This window comes from Solanum dulcamara, chromosome 2 (genome assembly GCF_947179165.1).
Source record: "Solanum dulcamara chromosome 2, daSolDulc1.2, whole genome shotgun sequence".
Lineage (NCBI taxonomy): Eukaryota > Viridiplantae > Streptophyta > Magnoliopsida > Solanales > Solanaceae > Solanum > Solanum dulcamara.
Window position 1 is genome coordinate 36,804,297 of NC_077238.1, and position 7,249 is coordinate 36,811,545.

The window sequence follows — 7,249 nt, forward strand, 5'->3', positions numbered from 1 at the left end:
TAGACAAAATTGTTAAAACAACTAAAAATGTGAAACAGTGAGTCTCGAGACAAAAAAACATAGCCTAGACCTCAAACCGTGGATATCCTCCAAGTATCTAATAGTAATATCACGTCTAAGAAGTCCAGTGCCCAGACCTTAAATCGTGGATGTGTCTCAAAGGGGAAACTTAGTAGTAGTCTCCAACTAGTCAATAAGGACATCCCATCTAAGAATTCCAGCACCCGGACCTCAAACCATGGATGTGTCTCATAGGGGCAGTAGTTTGTAGCCAAAAATGGCATCTCCATAGAGGATAAGATGACAACATGACCAAACCTTGAATCTGTGAGGGTAGTGGCTGCCAAATAGTATCATGTCATCTTAAAAACACTGTAGAACATCATCCACTCTCAGATAATCAACTCAGCACTCCTAGCTTGAACCAAAACTTGATCCCAAAATACTAAGCGAAGCCCAACAACTCAATTCGTCCACACACAGGCCATAAGAACAGATATAAGGGTAGAAGGTCATCAAACCTAAGGTAACGCCTAATCTAAGGTTCAAACTACCAGACCTAAGTCTGATATTTCAGTCTATAAGGAGCTAAGTCTCTTAATCGATGTTGGAGTAAAAGCAAAGCCTAAAGAATCCAATTATCACGAGTCTATGGCAAACACTACCCTAAGCTTAGACTAAAGCAAATATATTGAATATCAATAAAATAACATAATACATAAAGTCACAAGGTATAGATGATCAAATTAAAAATGACACATGCTCACAAGTACCCGGTACTATCCCAAAAGGGCCTAAAACTGGATTTCTACACTAACAGACATGCTCAAGCACCTAACCAACCCAAATTCTAAATATAATTCATGATATCACATAAAAAATAGGCTCACACCATCAATATAGCCGTTTAGACACTAATTTTTACTAGAAATTGAGATAGGCCAATTTCAAAGTTAAAAATGGAAATATGGGACTCGCTCTTGTGATTTTGGAATTGACTTTGTGAAAAATTCCATTGTACCTCCGCAAACAACCAAAAATATGACTTGCATCAAACATCCAAAATTTAGATTAACACTTAATAATCACAAAAGGCATTTACTGAAATTTACCTCAAACAAAGCCTCTCTGACTATTCTCAAACACTCCTATCTGTTCTCCTAGAAATTTCCCAAAATCCAGGCTTTGAATCGCTCAAAACGGACCTCCACAATTCAAGTTATACACTTTTGAAGTTCTGGGAAAATTGCTAATTGTGACTGTTCTTAAATTAAAAGACCAGATAAACCTGTACATCGCAATCGCGAGGAAAACTTTACGATCACAACCATCTAAATAAATGACCATCGCAATAGCGAAGATCTAGTCTTTCGATCGTGAAGAATAAATTTTGGTCACCCACTCAACCACTCATCACGATCGATGCCAAGGCTACGCAATCGCGATGCCCAGGCATGGTGACCCTTTACTATCATGATGTAGAAAGTCACCTACACTAGTTGGTTTTGGAAAAATGATCAAGTTTGCAACTGGGTGCTCAAAATTTATGCGGAATTTTGTGCGCGTAAATGAAATATGCTATCCCATCAAATTTGATGTTCCAGACTCAATGGCATAGTCAAAATTTCCATGTGAGGTCATTTTGACAAAAAATGGGTACATACCCAAGTGCCATTTTTTGCTAATTTTCACAAAGGGCCTCAGGATTAGACCAAAAGCCTCGAGAAGGGCACGAAAGGTTGTTCTACCCCAAGATCAACATTTCAAAACTAACCACCTTGACTGAATTTTCATCCGAGTGCATTTTCCAAGAATGTTGACCAAAGTCAAACTTAGACCAAATTTCAAAGGCTATAATTCCTAATGGTCCAAACTCGTGGGAAGAGTGACCATGTCATGATATGACCTGGTCCTAGTCGTAACATGATGATCGAACCTCGACTTAAACCAACCAAGACACTTGTTCATATCATAAGCATATATAATACAAAGTAAAAGCATAAACATCATAAGAGAGACTAAAATACGAATAGTAAACGAAGAATGTCATATTAAAATATAGACTCAAAACATTTGTCCAACTAGATGTCTTTACTTATTAACATGGGCGTGGGATAAGACACGTCCCTAGCTCACCCTCAAAATTAAACATAACAAAATTCTTTGGAAATAATAACCAACTAGATTTCTATATCCCCAATAAATGAGGACTCACTACAACTTCGCCGGATAGGAAAGCTAAACTAGCCAAGTGGATGGATATGATCCTCAACCTTAAACCCTACAATATGAGACAATGTAGGAAACAATATGCATTAGTATGTTTTAATGTAAAAGGTATGAGGGCATGACATGCAACATAAATAATGGAATGCAATAATCAAGTAAAATACTTGATAAGATGAGATAAGTAAAACATGAGAAAATCATAATGACCAAAGCATATGTAAAGCATACTTGAGATCATGAAAATACATAAGAGATCATACATAAGTGGAATAGGAACCATAATCGATATTAAGACCATGCAAGAAATAACATGAAATTCCGATGTTACCCCTACACTAAAAAAAGGGGAATTTACTAGCCAAGGTTAACTCTACCCCGCTAGGCAGGCAATGTACATACGCTATATGGTGATCTAATAGATAGGCCATAAAGGCAACCTACGGTGGCATATAGTTTAAGAGACATGAGCTTGCTTCTAGGACTTTTGGTAGGGTCCAACCTCAAGTCCACTCGGTGCTACGTCAAATCCCATGGAATACATACATAACATAGTAGTCATAGTTAACATACATCATAATCATGATCATCGGTTCGAAATCATAGAGTAGATCATTTTTATAACGTAGATGCAATGTGAGTATTTTCCTTCCACATTACATAGCATACATACATAATTCATATCAGTCCTTAAGGCACCATATTGGTCCCTAAGTTACCTTTTTCATAATTTGTATGAAGATCATAATCTGAAACATACTTATAATTCATGATCATAATTAAAATACATAATCATAATTCATACTTGGAAATTAGGGTTAAATATGAATACATGATCAATTGAATTGAAAATCATGAAATTGACTTGAAAACATGCATGATCATATATTTACTATCAGCCCATACATAATTCATAAAGATAATCTCATTTGGAAGTATAATCGAAAATACTCATAATTCATAACATGAACACTAAAGATCAATTTAGAAAATTTATAGAAAAACTCTTCAATTCAATGTAATAACCATCAATTTATATCATAATAGACTTATAATCATAATTAGAATCTTAATTAATGCAATTGATATAGAGATCATAAAACTCAAAAAAAATAGATACTTCAATGGATTGAAAAAACAAGAAATTAGTTGGGCTCCATGGGTGAAGGTACTACCCACATACTTTTAGTCAGAAGATAAAAGAATTTGGAAGAATTTGAGAGTTTTGATGGAGAGCTTGAGTGAATTTCTTGAAAGTCTTCAATGTAGTCCTTGAGAGTCTTTTGTAGAGAGAGAAATATTTGAGTAGGTGAATTGTATAAGAATGAATGAATTTAGAGATGTAGGTTAATTTATCGGGGCTGAATTAGGTCCTAAAAATGTTCAGGTTCATTAACTAAGAAAAGGGAATTATCTAAAGTACCCCCCCCACACTTAAAACTGAATTTGGGACAAGTAAATTGCATTTCAAAAATATGTTTTATGAAATATAAAGTAAATCGCATTTTTTGAATGTGTTTTATGCCTAATTAGCCAGGAAGTGATTTTTGGCCAGATTTCGCATAAAATTGCACTATGGGGACTATGGAGGAGAAAGTCCGTGACGCGGATTTGTTGCCAACCCTCCTATTTTGTGAAATTCATAAAAAAAATCATCTTTCGAAAAATGGGTCATAAAAATCCATCGAAATTATTTACCCATAGGTTTTAATCCCCTGATCGATATTTTGGACTCAAATTTTCCAAAAAAATTAGGATAATACATTACGCGAGCGGCCTATTGCCAAGGCATTCTTAAGGAACTTATGAGCATTTTGAGAAATGTTACAATATCTCCCCCTTGGAAACATTCATCCTTGAATGAGATTCAACTAATATAAGAAGGACATGGGAAGAGGATTAGCAACACAACATGGACATGATGACACCTTAAAATGCATAGAACATGTAAATTTCGTACTTAAAATAAAGCATAGCCTTTGAAAAATTAATTTTATGAATCATGCATGCTTATGAATGACATACGGAACTGAAATGTAAGAGTTTAATTGATTGAATCATGAAAAACTTAGTACCCTTAAGCTTGAGTAGAAGGAAATAGTTACGTATAACGCTATATCATGTTTGATTTTGCTTCCCATGTAGCACTCTCTATTTGTTGTTTCCTCCATAAGACTTTGATGGACGCAACGTCTTTATTTCTTAACCTTTTCACTTGCCGGTCCAAAACTTCCACCAGGACTTTCTCATATGTCAAATTCTCTTCAGCATTCCCAATTTCAAATGGCACAATAGAGCTTGGATCACCCACAAATTTTCTCAACATTAATACGTGAAATACCGGATGGACCATAGCCAACTCAAATAGCAAGACTAACTCATATGCCACTTTGCCAATACGATTCAATATTCTATAGGGTCCTACATATCTAGGACTCAACTTTCCTTTCTTAGGAAATCTCATTAAACCTTTCATAGGTGACCCCTTCAAATATACCTAATCATCCACATCAAATTCATGCTATATCCTCCTAGTGTCTGAATAGGACTTTTGACGACTTTGAGCCACATTGAATCTTTTTCTTATGAGCCTTACTTTCTCCATTGCATCAACTACCAAATCTAGACCAATCAATACTATCTCACCCACTTCAAACTATTCCATTGGAGACCTACATCTTCTCCCACACAAGGCTTCAAAATGAGCCATTTGGATGCAAGAGTGACAACTATTATTGTAGGCAAACTTGATCAATGGAAAATGCTCACCCCAACTTTCTTTAATATCAATCAGACAAACACCCCTAACATAATATATCCTCCAAAGTTTGAATCATTCTTTTGGATTGTCCATCAGTTTTAGGATGGAAATTGGTACTTAGCTTAACTCTAGTACAAAACCTTTTTGAAATGATTTTCCAACAATGTGAAGTGAATTGAACACCTTTATCCGGTATAATCGACAAAGAAATACTATGAAGTTTCACAAGTTCACAAATGTACAACTTAGCATTGTCTTTAGCACCATAAGAAGTTTTGACTGGTAGGAAATATGTTGATTTAGTCATTCATTCCACAACAACCTAAATAGATTCATGTTGTCTCCTAGTACGAGGCAAATCCATTACAGAGTCCATATTTACATCTTCCAACTTCCAAGTAGGAATCTCAATGTCTTGAACTAAACCTCCTAATTTTTTATGCTCAACCTTAACTTGGTGACATTCAGGAAACTTAGGCACAAACTCCGCTATGTTCTTTTCATGCTATTCCACTAATACACTTCCCTAAAATCATGATACATAGTAAAAAAATGGCCAATACATCATACATTCACCCATATGTCATCAACATCACATTCAAGCCTAGTTCTATAACCATTCTAATACACTCACTTGAAGCCCGTAACAAAAAATCATCTCTATCCTACTATGATCACTCACATACCGAAAACCACACATTCAAGCCTACCATGCTAACCACTTTATGGCTCCCTTGAAGTCAACATTGCTTAAGAATTTCCATGTCTACCTTAGCATCTCTACATCTGCATTTACATTACCTCATACCAAAGGCATACCAATATACTCTTACCTAACCATTATACCCAACAAGATTGCATCAAGCTCTCCCTTCACTTCTACAACATTAAATGGAATAAACATACTTCAATCATCACAATACGGAACACCTACTCTACCCTTGATCTTTTCTAACTCAACTATCAAGAATTCCAGTCAATACCATTTCTCTTAGGCTATTTACATTAAGAACTCCTAAGAAATCTTGGTAACGAAATACTCCATCTGCCCCTTGGAAGAAAGCTTCAATCTTCTCATCAACCACAAATTTTGCATGCACTACCAATTATAATTTTGAATTATCTCAAACAAGGACCACCCTCATTAGGATCACTCAAACTTACCTCTAAATACCAAATCACCATGGTATTAACCAAAAATTACCTATCAAGATTTTGTGGAATACATCAAAACATATAAAACATGAGATCTTTAAATTCAACTTAAAAAACAACTTAAAATCAGCCTCATGAGCATGCATGCGTATGAAATGGTATGGAAGAGTTAAAATATAGGGGTGCATGAGGATGAACGTCGAAGGCTAGCACCTTTGATACTACAACTCAACTACTTAGGTTGTCAAGTCAATCATGGCACAACGAATACAAAACCAACCCTTACCAATCATTACCATAACTAAAGGAAACTCATAACATACCAAATAAAGAAGCTCGAGCCATCTTTCTTCCTCTTCTAGTAGCCATCAGATAATCCCTCATCTTATGCCCCATATCACCACACTTATAGAATCCCTCCTTACCGGTCATGTATTCTCCTTGATGAGTCCTACCACACCTTTTAGAAGGGGAGAAGGAAGGTCCTTCATAGTTAGGCCCAGACACCTAGGCATTTGTAAGATATGAACCATTATTGGTTCAAGCCCTCTTAGACATTTCTTTCAACTTCTCTTCCTCTATTTTCTCAGCATACGTCATGAGCCTCAATATATCCATTCCTTTTAATAATATGGCCGTCTTACATTCTTTGATAATTAAATCTGAAAATCCAGATATGAACTTACTCATTTGGGTTTGAGAGTCGGATACCAAGGTCGGACCATATTTTGACAACTTCATGAACATTAGGGCATACTATCTCACACTCATATCACCTTGGTTGAGATTTATAAATTCTAACACTTTCATCTCCCTTACTTCAATTGGAAAGAAGTGATCAAGAAATGCAACCTTAAAATTCTCCCATCCTATGGGGCCTCCTTCAATCCTTTCGGCCTTTCATTGGTCAAACCACACTCGAGAAACACCTCTAAGTTGATAGGCCGCCATCTCCGCCTTTTTCTCCGAAGACATCCCCATAATGTCCTTAGTCTTATATACCTCATAAACAAAGTCTTGGGGATCCTCATCAACCTCAGAAATATGACACTCAAGAGGGTTCATCCCTGTGAACCCTAGTAATAGCGGTCCAAAACTCCTTATTAG